The sequence below is a fragment of the Mytilus edulis genome, chromosome 14, assembly GCF_963676685.1.
Source record: "Mytilus edulis chromosome 14, xbMytEdul2.2, whole genome shotgun sequence".
In the NCBI taxonomy this organism is placed as follows: Eukaryota; Metazoa; Mollusca; class Bivalvia; order Mytilida; family Mytilidae; genus Mytilus; species Mytilus edulis.
In genome coordinates this window covers 56,471,318-56,491,099 of record NC_092357.1, presented here as the reverse complement: position 1 = coordinate 56,491,099, position 19,782 = coordinate 56,471,318, and positions in this window count along the sequence as shown.

Below are 19,782 nucleotides of genomic sequence, written 5' to 3'. Positions count from 1 at the left end.
AAACTATGTCAGGTTTGTTATGAATCTAACTTCAAACGTAAAATATTGTACTGATTACTATGAACGAAATCAAATCTGATAAATGAAGGCGGTGATTAATTTTCTTGACCATAACACATAAATATAATAGAAAAGACGTCAACACATTTGACAAAATCCGATGAGAATTACAAATATAACATTAAACATTTAAACTAAATACATGAATTTGGGATGTATAAGTACCGTACCACGTCTTATAGTAATGCGAGTTCACACTCGGCAAAACAGTCACAATCGGGAATAAGTCACGTTTGGTAATTAAAAGATTAGACGACATTAAATAATAAACATAGATAGTACTTTTAAGATGCACACAAATCACTGTCCAGTTGTGATGTGCATCAACATATTATTAATTCTACATGAACTATTATAAAGCCTTAAGTAAGTACATAAATAGAAAGATCTCTCCTCACATGTGAACTAAGTTTTTAATTAATTCCCATTTACTATCAAATTTCTCTCTTGCTCTAGGTTCTTATTCAAAGTTTATCATTTATTCATTGTTGGTTATTGTCTCAAATATAATGGTGGACAGAAATAAACTTTATATTGCAAAAAGGATCAGCAAGACAAGTCCCATGAACAAGTCAAAATTTTTCGAAATCGTCAGTGACTGAATTATTTATCTTCTTTCGATTTCGCATTCTATCTTACAAACTGTAATGGAAAGATAAAACTATCGACAAGCTTAAATTAAGAGCAAGATTAAGATAATTTGGAGAAAATCGTATGAAAACTCCTTTTTGAAGTTATTGACCTTAAAAATGTTTTTATAGGGGTTTGCCTTATGTATATGATGAAATAATAATATAAAGTACGATTTACTTCGAGTCTAATTTTAGCAATTTATATAGTTGACATATCACGCTTCATAGTTGGGCCCTTAAATGAGTTTGATTTAACCCTTCTTCGTGTTTTGAGAAACAATTTAAGAAGATAGAGAGACCCTTAACATACTAGATTATCAGTATAACAAGATAAAAAATGTCATGTAGTGTCTGCCTCCAACTATAAGATTATGTAAACTAATGGAAAAAAAGAATGCCATGACTTTTGAACCAGTATACTTATAAACCTCTGGCGCTATTTAAATGATACAAATGCAATACATAATAACCCGTATCCCGCGTCGGTCCTTAAATCGAACATTCCGGTGCAATTTGGAATAGTTCGGATGCTGAAATAATAATTAATTACCTACTACTTATAGAAATGGTTTGTACTTGAAATAAGGTAAACAGTTATATAATGGATCGGGATTATAGGTCCTAACAGTCCTTTGAAAAATATTCCTCACTTAAGTATACTCCTCGAAGCGCCAAAAATCTCTGAAAAGCAATCGTGTCGAAGAGCCCTGATTCGTTCCGTCGAAAAACAGATACATGCAGAGAATCATAAGTACACCCAAAATTTAAATTTTATTCAACACACAGACAAAATGCTTTCCCTCGCATTATAAACCTGTTTTGGTCTTAACGTCATTTGTACAACCGAAGCACTGAGTACAGCAGTACATGTTGTAACAGGTATCGGAGGCATTGCTTGCTTTGATTTAAGGTCACGAATTGTCATTCACTCGTTGGGAATGGTAGGCTAACAGTGTTATCTTAATGTAAGGTAGAAAGGTTTTTGAAGATGACATCATAAACAAAAACAAAAATACATTTATTATTTAGTGCTTTGACATTTGCTACGATAAAGATCCACAACTTCGACAACCTTCAAAACCATCTAGCAATTACATTACTGCGCTTAGAAACCGTACCATCACTACACAGATCTTTTTACTGCGCTCTGTAATGAATAGCGTTTGAAACGTTTTTCACACCTATTTTACTGATTTTTTATCAATTACTTTCCCTGATTATTTCTTATTTTATTATTTTTATATTGAACTCACTTTCTTACATGATTGTATTGGGAATGCTCTTGCAGGGTATTTTTACTCAACCTGTAAAGGTTCATGTTCTGTGTTACTAACAGTAAGAGACCACACCCTAGTCATTTTCTCTTCGAGGTTTTCAGTGTGCATATTTTAGTGTATTACCAAGCATTAACTTTTAACGTCCCCAAAATTTTATAAACAACTCCGGTTGGTAGTTTCTTCCATTTCATAGTTTCCTGATTCTCCCCATGTACCTTTTTTCAAAATTTTTTGGGTCATCAAATTATCTGCCTTGTTAATCTTTTTTAACATCATTCTTTTTTACAAATGTCATTCAGCATTGAATTCACAAGAACCACTATTTTTTTGCATAGCTTTTTTAGTTTTGGTTGTGAGTACAATGAGCAAAACACGTTTTTAATATTACCACTTGTTTTTTTACGCTATCTTGTGTTTTTCCTTTAACATAGAACAATATTTAAATAAATAATAAAAAAAATTATAGTTTTAGGAAAAGTTCATTCAGAATCTTCGTCCTTTGTCTGTGTTCTTCTAAGTCATGGACAAACGGAGAACAAAATAGCAGCATTTGACGGATTAATGGATCTAAATGATATTATAAAGATGACGGACGTTCCTGTTTTACAAGGAAAACCAAAAATATTTGTAATACAGGTATGATATCTATAATACTAAATTAACGAGGTTCAATTTGTCAGCCGTCATGGGTCAAAAACGTTAAATCAAAGATTTCAACTTCATCATGTTCATATATAGCTAATAGAGGACAATAGTGTTGATCACAATTTACACCATTCCAGACCCTCTTGTTTTCCACATAATTCATATTGCCAATGATTAACAAGTTCTGGGTCGAATCCGATATCGATACCAATAATATATTTACCTGATACCTTTACCTTAGCTGTACGTTCCGCATCTGACAGGAGCACCACCAAACGGTGTAATTCGGATTTTGCTATATACACGGGTTATAATCACAGAGTTGACACCAATAAATTCAATCATTGTAGCATTGTAACCTATTGTAGTATTTTAATCAATATGACTTTCTAAGATGAAAATACGAATACTAAACATTTAGACTTAAAATACGGCGTATAGGTATAGTTTTTAATTTGTTAGCCGGCATGACGAATCAAAGAATTCAACATTATTTATAAGTAATATAGGACAATGCTATTGATTAAAAAAATACTCAATTCCAGGACCTTTCGATTTCCAAATAATTAATATTACCAATAATTGATAAGTTCTAGGTCGACGGGTTATAACAGGAAGATTTTGAAGGTAGAGAAAACTGTGCATATTAGAATCAGCATGACTTTATCAGATGACAATACCAATACTAAAATAAGGCTTACGCATAGTTACATACCTAATTCGGTCACGGACCCGCAATATAACGGGTGTGTTCTAGTGTTATATAATATTATGTTTTTTCTAAAAAGTGTCTTTTTCTCTAACTAAGAACGTCCTTGGTAATTAATATTTTGATGATTATTTAAACATTTAATAAGTTACATATTAGTAGAATGGAACGTCTGCCCTAGATTTATTTGCATCTCAGTATTTCTTATTTACAAGATTAATTGCCATTTTAGTGTGAAATATTATGGAAATATTTGTGCAAATCGTGATACAAGCATGAAATTTGGTATAAAGGTTGATTAAACAATACTTAAAAAAATCAGCTGCTGGCCATACAAAAATTCCATTTTTTTCAAGATGGCCAGTGCACATGTAGCAAATGGCGTCATATCCAATAGGCTTAATTTCGTAAATACTTTGAAAGCTGTGTTATAGGTACAGTCCAAATTAAGTTTGATAAAACGTATATTGCAGTTCCTAAGGTATGATAAAACAATACATAAATGACGAAAAGTGTCTTCCGGTTCCAAAATGGCGGCAAAAACGTTGAAAATGGCCACATTTCGTAACTCATTTAAAAGCTGTTTTTGGGTATAATTCAAAGTAAGTAATGATAAAACAGTTCCTAAATTACGATGAAAAAATCTATAAATGACGAAAAAGTTACAACAGGTTCCAAAATGGTGGCTTCATAAAATCCAATATAAATTTTGATAAAACGTAGATTAATGTTCCTAAAGCACAATGAATCAATACATACATGACGAAAAAGTGACTTCCGGTTCCAAAATTGCGGCAAAATCGTTGAAACTTCATATTTGTTTTATTTCATTTTCTTCTAATTTACAAAAGATATCACTTTCTTTGTTAAGTTCAAATACCTTGTTCGGTTAGAAAAGACAGGTTGCATTTCTTATAATTAAATGACAGTTACACAAACCCGTACATAGGATGCCAGAATACTAGCGTTTACAGTTACCAACATCGCTGGAATTTTTGCATCCGTATTTCAAAAGTGTCTGATATGATGGTGCAACAGCAGCCAAAGAAGTCCATTTTGGTTTTTAAATGTCATTATTTTTTATTTTATCCAAACCCAGTGTTCATGACTTGGTACGTTTTTGTTAAATGCAAAAATCCAAATGAGGCCACCTTAATATGATTCTCTTTTGATGTGCTCCGGAAGAGAACAGAAAATGTTTATGTTGTCGTACGTGATACAAGCAAATGTTTCTATGATGTCCATATCTGTGTCTTCATTCAAAATTAAAGAGAGCATCTACATAGAGACTACTCGAAACCCTTGGCGTTCTACCAAATCCAACAACTTTCCGTCTAGCACCAGCACCTTGCCTTTTCTCGGTCCAGCCTTTAAATTAATAATTTAGTAAACATAAAAAAAACAATGTCTGCTCTGAATACTTATCAGTGCAAGATTTTATGTAAGGCAAAATGACATCATTTGCATAATCATCACATATGTTTGCACGTGGTGGTTTGGAATCAACAATTTCTGGCCAACCAACGCCTTTATTTAGCGTCAAAATTTGGATCAGTTCATGGCAAATCGCACAGTGTTTCAATGTTTCAAGTATATCTATTTGAAGCGATTTATTAACATTGTTTAAATTGACATCCTTAGACAAAACAGAGGAGTAATTTGGTTTTCGTGGATAAAGAAATCTTCCTTGTCAAACTTTAGAAATTAAAAGTCCAGAAAAGGGATTCCAATCACTTTTCATGTTCTATAGCTTTGTTTTTTGACAAAGACATTTCAAGTTTCATTTGACGGCTATAATAGGAAACAGTTCGTTTTTATCTTGTTATAAAAAGCAGATTCTTTGTCGTTTTGCATTTGCTTCAAAAGATCTTCGTACTGTTCGGACCCAATATCTTTAAGTTTATATACATATCTCATCTACGTACCAGTCAACAATTTCCTTTAAAGATTCAACAAATCTTACGACTGTCCTAGAAAAAGAAAAAAATGGATTTCCAAACTCATTTATCACTTAATAAGCCTTTGGTAATTTTCACAAAAATCCTTTTGTGCTTCGTAAAGTTTTCATGATGTCGTTCATCTGTTTTAAAATGACCCAAACCACAAGATCTTTCAAATTCATCTACCAGTCTACTGATTTCCTTCCATATATCGTCTCAAAGGTATCTTCGGTGGCACCAACATCGCCCTTCACAATTGCATTATTCCGTTTTGTGTCCGATCAATTGAGATATAAGACAAGGATTTGTAAAGTGTGTCCCTATACTAATCCTTGTATAAGACAACAACTTGCTGGTCTTACGTACTGTGCAATTACCATTGGCAGATTCCATTGCCACATTGTGGGTGATGTTCGTGAAGGGAAGCCATATCTCGGAGATGGATCAGTAACCATCGAGCATAATTAATACGATCTGAACCAAAAAATACGATATCATGCTTGATATGCACTGATTTTGAGGTACGATATCTGACTCATAGAATGCGAGTACGACCGACAGCGCAAGAAGCTCTTATAGATTCATAATTGAACGCAAAAAATTAAACTATGGGCGAGATGACTCTCTTTCCTTACACCAGTCTATCAAATTATCGAACGACACAGAGTCATGAGCTATATTTTCTGCGTTTAGACGTTAATGATTCGCGCATTTCTTGTCCTAGGTAATTTGAATATATACAAGAAAATATAATGACGTTCTCGGTGTTGCAATATCGGCTTCAGTGAGGGCACAAAACCATCCTATGTCATGCAATATATCACCAATTTTTTTAAACCAGCCATTTCAATGTACTATCCATCAAACACCAATTTTTCACCTTATCCATCAAATGCTTGATCAAGTCAAATGAATGGGCGTGTTTATAGTCCTGGTACAATAAACAGTGGCGTCAAAGAGGTTGCACTTACGTGAATAGAAGGTCATATATTTTTAGTGGAATTAAATGACGATCAAGATATGTTTACAAAATTCAAAGCCTCGTCATTTAGGTGAACTACGATTTATATCATTGTGATCTGGTAGTAGGTGCGAATCCCTCGGTATGTCTATACATAGATTGCCCATGCGCAAAATTTATAAACGCATTTGTTTCATAACCCTAAAAACCAATTCATAATATCATTTAAAATCCAAAAGCACAAATAAATAGTTCAAAATTTTAATTTGTGAATTTTGTTACATTTTCGCGCATGCGCAAACCCTGAAGAGTCAAATATTTATTTCTATTCAATACACCACATACATGGAATGTAGATACTAACCCAAATCATATTTTTCACTTAAAGAGTGTCAGAGAAAAAAATGTATTTTTTATTAGGAAAAACAGCCTTTTTTAAAAATGCCGTGGCCATCTTGAAATTATTTTTTTTTTCATGGCCAGCAGTTTTTTCTTAAAAGGTATATAATAATGGTGATCCGTGCTAATTTTCATACTTGTATCATTATTTGCACAATTCTCTAGATTTTGTTTGATAATATCTCCCACTATTTAGAGCTACATTTGATATGTTTTTTTCAACATTAATTAAGAATCTGTAATAATCATAAAGAACTGGAACACACTTCTTAATGAAACAAGGGTTATAATTTGAAACAATTAAATACATATTTCGTAATTATAAGAATGAAGAGTATCTGTTCATTGTCTCACATGAATTTGGAGAATTCAAGTCTACAGGTGATAACACTTTCGTAACAACTATAACAAGCGCAAGTTGATTTGTGCAACAAGTGAAAAATATTCTTTACCTGTTGATGATCGAACATCAGGCAAATATATTTTCGATTAATTGCCATTTATTTATTGGTGTTGAATAAAGGAATAAAGTATCTCTAATTTGATAATTTCAATAACATATTAAAAACATAATTTGCTAAACTGAATGTTGTTGTAATCTTAAAACATGAAAAAGAAAGCCATTGTTTTTATTTGAAATAGGTATTACTACAGATAAATGAAAACAGAATATGTTCGGTCTATTTAAATTAGAGTAGGCTGTTTATGTTATTTATTAAAAATCATTCATGAAAATTGAACCATGTGCGTTTGTCTTTCATCTAAATGATTTTAGCAGTTGTTTAACAATATACTTAATTCATGGGCAGTGTCAATATAAATTTTTGCGTAATTGATATTTACTTTCATTGAATATTGGGTAACGTGCAAAAATTCTACAGGTAGAACAGATCATTATCAGTAAAATATTAAGGTTAATTAGTTATTGCATGACTTTATGTTTAGAATTACACCTTCCATGCACATGTGTGGTTTATGACTCCTACAAAACAGCGTCTTTCTGTTATTGTCGTACGACAAGTTTAAAATACACCAAGAAATCGCGTTACAGCAATTTAAGAAGTTATCCAATAAATATGCGATTGTGAAATGTTTACATATTAAAACAAAAATATGAAAAACGTAGCATATAGGTTGCATTTTCATCAATATAGACAATGCTCTTTTAATGTTAAAATTGTATCACTTTTACTATGAAGTTTCGAATCTGTTATTATTCTTAAATAGAAAGCCAATAAGTACTTCTATTTTTTTAAAGGTCAAAATATAGGGCTGTGCGGCATATTTTCAACATTTATGTTCTCAGAACTTCTACCAGTTTTAACGTGTACTTGAATTATGAACTTTCCCTACCTTAACGTTTGGTCTCTCTTTGAATTCTAGGCTGCCACTTTAATTCAATTGATACTGGTAACATTTCCAAGTTATGTCTCAGTGCGATGAAACACAGACATCTTATCTGGGAACCATTACTGACATTATTAAGTTAATATGTTTAAAGTCGTTTTAAAACATTTCAGTTTAAACTAATGACACTTACTGCTCGACTGACACTTCTTCACGCGAACAACTGGATAATTTGTCATCCCGAAAATGTGAATAAATATTTGACAAATAACACATGACATCATCTATTTCAATTAACATTTTGGCAATATTCGGGAAAATATTCAATCCACGGCTCCTATGACGTTTTCCTCAAGGATAATACTCCTCTAAATAGTAATAAATTTCTATCCCGTCTTCCTATAAATAGCGTTGCGGCTAGCATAACTTGGCAATCCAGTAACTATGCGAGTAACTAGTTCTGTTATGGGTGAGTCTAAGAACAGGTCTGTTTATGACAAATTCACCATGTGTAAGACTTTTTATATTATACCTGGTCTTTTATTATGCCAACAATAATCGCATCGTTTTTTCCTGGTATAGGCCATTACTATGCTCGTTAGACTCTGTATAGATACATGCATATATACATTAAAATGTTTTTTGATCATTTCATATTCTTTTAGTTTCAGATCATTTTATAATATTGAAAACTGTTTGTTTTGATAGCGCATTTAATTCTTTTCCATGTTCATTGTTGTAACAGGCATGTCGTGGTGGCATTCAAGATATAGGAGTGGATGTTGGAAAGGCCACAAAAATGAACAAATCTCCAACATGTTCTACAGAACATGACGATATGATGCTAGTTCAGCACAAACCGGATTTTCTATTGATTTATGCAACTCCACCAGGTACACCGAATGTCATTTGTATGTAATGTCTATGCATTAAGCTTTCTTTCAGTCAAAATAAATATGCATAAATCAAGGACCCGTCAGTAACTTTGCTTTAATGTTAATACTCGTAGATTTATTATATATTGATTCTCAAAAACAAGTTGATATCTATGACCTCGATCACGTGATATACACCATATGACATAAACCAAGAACATGTAGAATGTAACGAAAAAAACATTAGTGATTGTCAAGATGAAATTGTATGACAAAGTTTTTGACAGTATACTTTACATCAGCAAAACACTACCATTAGGACACATATGAGCAGCCAATTTGACGAACCTTTCAACTTCCTTTAATTCTAAAGATGGTTTAAGTTTAAAGGAAAGTCAGTAACATGCGTTAATTACATGGCAGTTTCTGTCGGCATACAAAAGGATTTTAATTTTATATTTGCTTACACTTAGTTTTGTTTTTCTCTCACTCAACTCAATATGAAAATAAACTCTTCACAGTTAGCTCTCATTGTCTGGAACTCGGTTGACCTGAAATTTCGGATGAGTTGCAAATTTCCCGTGGTCCTGAATTCTTTTCTAAATTTCCTGTTTACCATACTTTTAAATTTTTTGAAAAATTAAGGATTTTTTTTATCCCAGGCATAGATTACCTTAGCCATATTTGGCACAACTTTTTGGAATTTTGGATTATCAATGCTCTTCAACTTTGTACTTGTATGGCTTTATAGATATTTTGACATGAGCGTCGCTGGTGAGTCTTATGATGGCGTACTAAATTACAATCCTGGAACTTTTGATAACTATTCTATACAATGTAAATCTATATTTTGATGCCTGATGCGTCAGATGCGTCAACATTGGATGAGGTAATATTTACCCTTATACAATGAAATAGCATTTCAATTAACCAAGGATTATACATTGCTTTATCTGTGTCGAAAAAATACACAAACTCTGGAATTTCTATGAATTGGAAATAACAAAAAAGAAGATGTGGTATGATTGCCAAAATGACAACTATCCACGAAAGACCACATGACACAGAAATTAACAATTATAGGTGACCGTACAGGATTCAACAATTAAAAGAGCCGATATAGCATAGTGAGCTTTGAAAGGCCCCGAAATGACAAATGTAAAACCATTCAAACGAGAAAACTAACGGCCTTGTTTAGGTATAAATATTTCTTTTTTGAATATGTAACCCATCAACAAACGACATCCCCTGAATAACAGGCTCCTGACTTTGAACAGGCATATACATACATAATGTGGCGGAGTTAAAAATGTAAGCGGGATCACAACCATCCCCATAACCTGGGACAGTGGTGTAACATTACAAATTAAAAAAAAACCCGAACTATACAAATCAGTTGAAAGCACTTCTTTTCAAGAAGTATATACCAAAGCCTTTCTTTGTACACCATCATAAATGATTAACGATGCATTTTAACACTAGTAGATAATTTCAAATATTTATAAAATTATACAATTGATGATCTTGCTTTTGAATCATTGAAAACAAAGTTTGGCGAGAATATTGTTACCGTACAAAATTTAAGAGAAATACAAAATAATTTAATCAAAATTATGAAAGATAATTACAAAACACAGACACATTATTATCAGACCACCTGAATATAGATCTCGACCCATCTATGGATATGTGTTAGTTTTATAATAGCCTTATCTAAAATGTAGCTAAGAAATAGTTTTGTTCTATTTTCTGTATAACTTCCGGTGTTCGTTTAGTCTTACAACATGTAAACTGTATTTCTTTTCCGTTTCCGATACTAGTCTTTTATTTATCATTTTATTCTGCTATCACCTATGTTGGACAAGGGTATACAGAAAAACACACTAGTTTACATTACATTGCATTGTACATTTGTTGAGGAAGCATTAAATATGAGTTATTTTACAACGGTATGATCAGTATAGCCGACAGGTTAACATCATGGAGAACCCAGTTTGTCATTTATAATTCTAATAAATTGGCACAATTTTCGAAGTTTAGATTTCTGTTTTTGGTATATCCGATGATATAACTCTAAAACGTTTTCACTAATAGATGAAATTGATAAAAATACATTTATAATATAATCGACTTAAAGTTATTGATGCCTAATTTTTTATATGCAGCAAAAAAGTAAATTTAAAGATTAAAAAAAAACTTATTTTTTATTTCCCCACATGAAACATCCATTAAACATTCTACTTGTACCGTGTAGATAGTAATTTGAAACAGAGAAAGCAATGCTGAATTTCACGATTGTAGTCATGATTTGCCTAAATGATAAAGTAGGTAGAAATTAAATGTATATATTTGTTCACTTTCTTACCGCCAACTAATACACACATTTTTTGACGTACAAACAAATGTATTGTATATTCTCATATTTGTAAACTTGTCCTGTCACCTTTCTGCAAAAAAATAGTTATTAGTATCCAAATGTAGTGTTAAACAGCTTTCAAAATTATCATTGCCAGCTCATCTGTCATTTTTGTGAATGACCAATATGCAAAAATATCAAATTTTATGAATTAAAAAATTATTGCTAATTAATCATCTATTCACCAAACAGCTAAAGAATAAGGATGAAACCACAAACTGGTCGGCGTTACATTAGATGTATGCGTTTTATGTTATCAGTAGCATTTGTGTGTGATGACAAAATGATTTATCGTTTTTATTTTTTCGGCAATATTATCAAATAACCATTTTTCACTCATAATATTTGAATTGCAAATATTTTCTTAGAAATTTACTATTTTTTTCAACCTACACTAATATGCAATTTCAATAAACATCATGAAAATAAGTGCAATCGTATTCAAGCCACATATTGAACGTTGAAACAGTTTTTCCTGCGAATATTGATTTTAGCTTAAAATTTGTTTTGTCCAAATTTATTGAAAATGGCTGATTGTATACACAATTGAAAAAATATTGGCATGGTAAATCAATGCAACGAAACGTTGGTATCTTTTTCTGAATTCATCATATCTTTATCAAAAATTCGTGAATTTTACTGACGCCAACACGAATCGGTTGACCGTTTCAGAATATCCGTTTCACAGATGATAAAGGATATGTTCCTAATCTGCTATACTCTTAATAAACAATCCAGGTATTTTAAACATTAGTCTCAACATTTTACATTTCAGGTTATGTATCCTGGAGAGATCCAGACTCAGGTACAACTTTTATTCGGATGTTATGTCATGTTCTTGAACAACACAGACATACATCAACAGTTTCTGCTCTTTTACAGCGACTTATCTTAGCTGTCAGCATCATCAACTTACACATAGAGAAAAACGAGTTGCGTTTGCAAGTGCCTTGTTTCGTGTCAACGTTACGGAAATCCTTGATGCTGTGCAATTCAATCTCTTCTGGTAAATACAAATTGTTATACTTTAAAACGGAGAATCATGTGATATTTGGTATATTTGCTAAATAAAATAAACTCTTTTTGTCCGTATTGGATTATCGCATTGTCGTACCTGTACTTATAATAAAATTGAGAATGGAAATGGGGAATGTGTCAAAGAGACAACAACCCGACAATAGAACAGACAACAGCAGAAGGTCACCAATAGGTCTGCAATGCAGCGAGAAAATATACATGTTATCTGTGTTTACCAAGATACGCAAATCTGGTCTCGTTCTTCGTTGAATTTCCCATATTTTTCAACTTTATACCTTATTCTAAAGTTTGATTTTTTTAACTTTTCACGACAGTCTACACATGTGCTAAAATCGAATCTAATGCACATATTTAGACATGTTAGAATATCAAAGCTGAGGTTTTGTTTGTATAATTGATTTCTCTTGTTTATTTATTAATGAAATTTGAATATCGAGGAACTACTAACATTCCTATTCACGTAAACTTTTTTCATCGATGGCGGATATCCGCCCCCTTGGTTAGCAGCCATAAACTCTTTATTAGATATAAAGATGAAAAACAATACTCTATTGTCTTTTAAGATATGAACATAGAACTAAGGGGCCCGATTTTTACAATCTCATTTGTTGGGGGGAAAGCAGATGAGAAGAACATAAATAAAGTAGCAACTATCTATGTACAAATATACATGAATTACCATCTATGTATAGATTTATACATCACATCATGTATAATCATTTGAATAAAGTATTCGTTCTATCTGTACTTTTTTTTCTCATACAGTGTTATAAGAGCTACCTGTATTTATTGAGGAGTTTCAATTATATAGCAATTCAATCCGTTTATGTTTTATGATAATTTCTGTTATACATGTTACATTAAATATCTGGTTGAGTGAAAAAGATATGCGTTTCCGTTTTTTTTTTATTTTTCGATACTCAATTTTGAATCAAGTTCCCGTCTCCTACCAGTTTACAGAAGAAAAAAAAAAGATGAAATAGTGATTCTGTTTCATTACATAAGTGACACTTTTTGTTTGAGCGATTCCTTTTTTAAATTTTTCTTCCGAACAAATCATATTATGAAGTAACTTGAAGTTGTGTACTTTTCCTGTTAGCTGAATTCTTATGCACAGTGTCCCAAATATCTCCCCATGGTACATGTAGTTATATCCTAAAATTTACATTCAATCAAACTGACTATTTGGAGTTGTATTATTCTCATAAAAGTAACTTATATAATTAAGGCACAAATTCCGACAACTCCCTTTTTTGTAAATTGACAGGAATTTATTATTTTCATATGTCTATTAGAATGACATTGCATGATACAGTCTGTTTATAGAAGGTCAATTTGTTTAGGCGTTAACGAAACTTTAATGCGGCTATATTGTGCTATATCCAGTTTCTTTTATATTTTAATTTGATAAAAATTTCAAAAGAAATTTCAAAGGTTTATTGTTCTAGTCCCATGTATCATTTATTTTGTTTTATTTCACTGGAGGCAAAATTTTAATTTGCCTAAAACATCTAATGTTCGAACAAGAACAAATTTTACGTAAAGTGACGTTAACCAGTATTTACCTATTGCATTCCTTTTTTTGCGATTTTGAGTTTATTATACTGTACATACTTTTCACCTGTAATTTGATAAAACCTTTCAAGTTTATCATTTCTATCTTCCTTTTTCGTTCTTGCGATTTTGTCTGTTTTCCCGTCCCATATAAACACTACATTGTCAAAAAGTCTGGAAAGAACAATTGTTGTCTGAATTTGCATGAATTTTTACTCGACATCCTTTCTTTGTCTGAAATATTAAAAAAAAAAAATCTTAACTGAGTATGAATTTTTCTAGTTTCTTGATTTTTTCTTGACAAGTGTCTTGACAGTAATAACATAGTCTAAAATTTCTCAATACTTTCTGTATCATCTGATAAGAGTCTTTATTAGTCACGACCGATTGGATTCTTGATTGTCTTACATTTGTCTCGATTAGCCTTGACATATTTTTTGACATTCTTGATAATGTTTGAATAAGTAATGACATATTCTTGACAGTCTCAAAGCTGCCTGAATATATCTCGACACATTCTTGACTGTGTTAAAGAAGTATTGTCTCGCAACATTATAAATTTCGCCTGTATTGTGTAAAGACACATTTTGCACTGTTTAAACACGTTTTTTATAATCGCAAAACTAAACTTAGAAGACTCTAGGATTTGTATAGTAAGATACCTTTTTGGGCCACTGAGTGGGAGTACCCCGAATAACCCCACTGGAGTTTAATTTTGATTTTTGTTTGGTAAACATTAAATCAAATTGTTTTCATTGGAGTATATATCAAAATTACTGATAAACAGCATTATAGATTTTTGCCAGTCGAAAAACTGCCAGTCAAATTTGCTTTACTAAAAATAAAATGGATGACCTGAGGCAGTGTTAAAATGTGACCGTTTGTCTTTTTTGAACCCCACCATTCCTATTGTGGGAGTGTTGCTAAAAAGGGGGAGCAATGATTTCTTACGTTAGGGACAAAGAATAAGGTTCCATTTTGATTCAAAAACTTATTGGTTTTTTTCAGAACGGCCAAACACCTTTTTTTTTATTCCAAACAGAGTATTGTATTTCATAATTTCATATCAACACTAAATATTTGTTATACTGCTGATTTTTTTCTCATGAAATCATTATATAAATTTGTTTTTAAATCTCAATCTGTGTGAGATCCATTTGGTAAGACCGATGCTTTCTATGTCCTTCGGACATATTATCCTATTTGTTTTTATGTCAAATTATTTCACTTGATAATTTTGATAAAGACAATCCCTTTTAGTTCTATAATTTTTAATTAAAATGAAGACTTTTTTTTGAATTTGAACAAACGACCATTTTTTTAAATTGTAGTGGCATGGCCATTCAAGTTGCATGGCTGATTACAAGTAAAGCAGTAATTTTTCATATGACAGTCGCGTATACCCTGGGGTGTGTATAACTTATTATGAATACCTTAATTTTCTGGAGAACATCATGACCACTTGTTATACTTAATATATTTCGCATCAGATGACATTACATAAATTTTCTTCTGTTAAGTCAAAAATATATATAGTTAGAACATACAACGGTACGTCTAAACCCCTCTCATTAACGCCTGGGTGCACTCAGGACATAAAAAGTGCACTCAAGACATGTAATATACGTTTTAGTGAAAAGTAGAGGTAAACATTTGATAGATAATTTTATTCTTCATCTTATAATGTTTGTTTTGAAAAAATCAATTCAATAATTAAGAAGTATTTGAATTTTTTGTTGCACACCCACTTTTCATTGAAAATGTCATGCTTGATCGATGATTATATGCTGATTAGGTCGTTTGATCTTTGATAATTAGGAGGAATTAGTGATTGTATTAACCCCATACAAGTAAACTTGAAAAACAATAAAATAAAAATAGAAAAGCAGTGAAGATATATTGTTCTGGCAAAATGTTACATACATTTATCGGTTTTTGTTTTTGATGATTACAGCCTGTTTAGAAATTTCAGAAATCTGCATATAATTGTGAAATTTTCATTCAACTCTTTTCATTTCAAAACGATCAAAAATGTAGATAGTATTTATTGCAAAATGTGGCGTCCTTGGGGATCAAATCCCCGTTTCAAATGCAACTACGAAGAGTTTTGTTCCAGAGATTGAGCAGATGCAAGGTATAAAACTTTAAAGATCTAAAACATATTATTATTATTTCTTTTTATGTGTTATCGTATTTTATCAAAATGTCATTCAATAAGAATTTCAGTTTACTCTTAGTTTAAAATTTAGGATAAATATTGCTTGATAAGATTGGTTTTGAATATAGAACCCTTTCTTTACTGTAGAAGCCGTATTTACCAAAATATTTTTTTTCTAACAATTAAATCTCATAAAGAAAGATGATATTTCTCATTTTAATTGTTCCTGTCAAGTAGTACAACCCTTAAACATATTTCAAGGAGAAAATGAATATTGAAAAATTAATTTGTTTTCGTTTTTTCATCTCCTTTGTCAAAACACAAGATCGGCGATAATGATTATTGATGTTTCGAAGACAGTTGATTGACACGAAATCCGTTCAGGAAACGACCATGTCTTCGTGCCAAAACCCCAGAAAGTCCAACCAAAAGATGAGACCTGCAAAACGCACAACAAAGTTAATTTGGCCGCCATCATGACAAATAAACTGACAAAACAATACATTGAATGGGTTATTGTATTTTTTTTCTCCATAAACGTATACATAAAATAGATTTGATTACATGAAAAAAAAAAAACGAAAAACTTTTTAAAATCGTGTATTTTATTTTGAACATAACACTGTTCTAACAACACGACTCATAAACACTAAAGCTAATCCAGTGAATTTTGTTGTTTGGATAATTCACGGCTCAGTAGTTGTGTAATCAGTGACACGTGCCATCCTTATTTTATACGAATTAGCATTTCTATGTAATAGATATAGGAATATGTGGTATGAGTGACAAGATACTTCATATTCTACCAAAATTTAACCCTAAAATAAGCAGTGTGTAATGAATACAAACATTCGTCATGTGTTCATTTATTACTACAAAGAGTACTGAATGGATTGAATACAGTGTTTAGACGGACAATGTACCCACTATACAAATTCTTGGAAGAACTAAGATACAATAATACGTTACTGTTTATCAAAACCAAATATTGGTACAATAATTTTTACTTTACCATATTAAAATTGAAAATGACGCATGTAAAATGAAATATGTATACAGTATGATTGGTTTTAATCATTTAGCAATTAGTCATAAGATTTAGGTATCAATATTTTTAATTCTTAAAAAGTCTCATTTAAGTTGGTTTATATCGACATACCCACATTTGTATTAATTGTTTATTGATAATTTAAATTGCATAGCCATGTTTGTATTTAAAAAAATATCTATGTATCCAAATATTTAATTAATTTATATTTACATGCCCAACTTTGGTTTTTGATATAATAAGTGTAACTTGAAAGAACAGTATATTATATGATGAGAATAAAGATAAAATTATATCATATATACTGATCATGATTTGTAAAAATCAGAATTGCACGTAAATTTAAGACACAATTCAAAATGTTCGCATATGTCAAACAACACAGAGAGAAAACAATTATGTCAAGAATCTGTGGAGAATTTCCAGACGGTATTCAAATGTCCAAAATTTGTCAAACAAATTTAAGACTATATTCAGAATACGGGAATGTTTCATACAAATCTTATATTAATCAGAATTTGTCAAGAACAATTAATACACAAGTCATACTTTTGGAGAATGACGAGTAATTGTAATTAAGACAAAACTTTTTTTCAGTCTTTTTTAGTGAAAGGACTATAAAAAATTATTCATCTAGTTTTCGTATATGTCTGGAATATCTTTCATTTCAATTTCGTATCCAATCATAGACAGTACAAAAGATTTAATATATAATTTTTTCCCCTTAAATGTGAGATCTCTTGATTTCCATACCCCATACAGGTTTTTTATTTTATTCATTTTTTCAAACCAAATTTGATGTACAAATTGTAAGTCCACCCTTCATATTTGCTGAACCCCTCTTGCTTTCAAATGCCCCTTATATTAGCACATTTAATTTTGTTATTTTGGGTTTTTATTTCGGCACTTGCCTGCAGTATTGTCCATATTCAATCTAGCCCCTCAAGCGTTTCCGTACAGTTTTAAAGATTTAAATGTTTCTACGATATATACCTCTATTATATTAAAAAGTTGAGTATCGTCAGCACACATATTTAGCTTTGTTTCAACATAGTCCCCAGTTCTAGTTGGAAGTTTTATTCCTTCTTTATTAAGGCTGTTTTTAATTGATGCTGCAATTGATTCTGCTTGCAGAATATATAATATAGGAGCAATTGTGAATCCTTGACAAATTGAACAAGGTATGCTTACAAATCTAGAAGTAAACCCATTGCTATGAAAACACGTCTTAGTGTTAATGAAAACGATTTTGCAAAACTCCTGATTTTCGCCCAAAATCGAAATTTTAATTTAAAGAAATTATCAATTCCCACTCCGCCTATCAAATGCTCTTTAGAATAGTATTGCCCCCTCCTCATTTTCTAGTTCACAAAAAATCGTTCATATGTAATAATATAACAATCATATCAAACTATATTGATACATAAGTACATAATCATAGCAATGACAGTACCAAAAACAAACAGAAACAGTTATCCATTATTAGAATTAAAGGATCAATTCCACTCCGTTTGTGTAAGAGCAGTTTAATATTTGCAATTGTTCACTTTCTTAATAATATCATATAATCTCCACCAAACACAAATGACCGAAAAACGATGAAATAGTTATCAAATAGATGTTTAAGAGCATAATTGCGACAAAAAAAATAATATTAGGCTTTAAATGGTACATCAAAAACAACACTGATGGATGGGTAACATACTAGCAGTAGATGACTCATTGAAAACCGAGAAACCTTTTCCATAGTATACTTGAAAAGGATATTACAAATTCTTACCGAAACTTTATTAAAACATAGGATTAAAAATAAGTTCCCTGTAGTGATGATTCCCATTTATCAATTATACAATTTGTTTGTTCCTCAAATGTTGAGCATTGTCAAAAACTTGGTCGTTTGATATATAGTTGACTTCAAGCCACCGATACAAGATCAATCCATATACTATATTCGAATAAACAACCTGAAACATTAGCTGAGTATTACATCTAAACCAAAAATAGGAGGGATCTACATTTCTGTATTCTGTAATTCTCCCTATGTCATTTTTCACTATTTTGAGAGAAATATGTTTATACTGTAATATTCTTGCATTCAGATCATGCAGATACATTTTCGTTGTTTTATCATAATTTCGACATAATAGATATTTAGTATGTATCAACGACATACACACGAGGACACGACCACGTACACCTCCCATTTTTAAAATCTAACACTGTACTGCACAAGTGAAAGCATTTATCTATTTTTATTAATATCTGACTAAAATAAAACGGGAAAGAAAAACTGTTATTTAATTTCTTCGTAATAATTTAAATATCTTCGATAACAGAAGTTAAAATGAAATTAGGTATATTTGATCATATTTGGTTTGGGATATGTGTTCCTACTACTGAGAAGCTGCAAAAATATCAAAGACAATGTCATCTGCTCTGAATCATCAGTATTCTCGTCCCTACAAATGAATTGTTGTTTTAAATTATAATGAATAACGTAACATAACTTACAAATATCAAACGGGAGTCATAGGTATAATGCCGGCGAACGAAACGATTTAACTCTGCAATTCCTTTCTATTTTCTTTGATTATCCATTATAAATTTTGAAATGTTAAAGAAACTGAGGTTTCAACTCCATCATGCGATAAAAAGAAAAAAAAAGTAATGTATTATAATTTATATATAACAAATTTAAAGTAAGTAACTCATCAAAGATACAA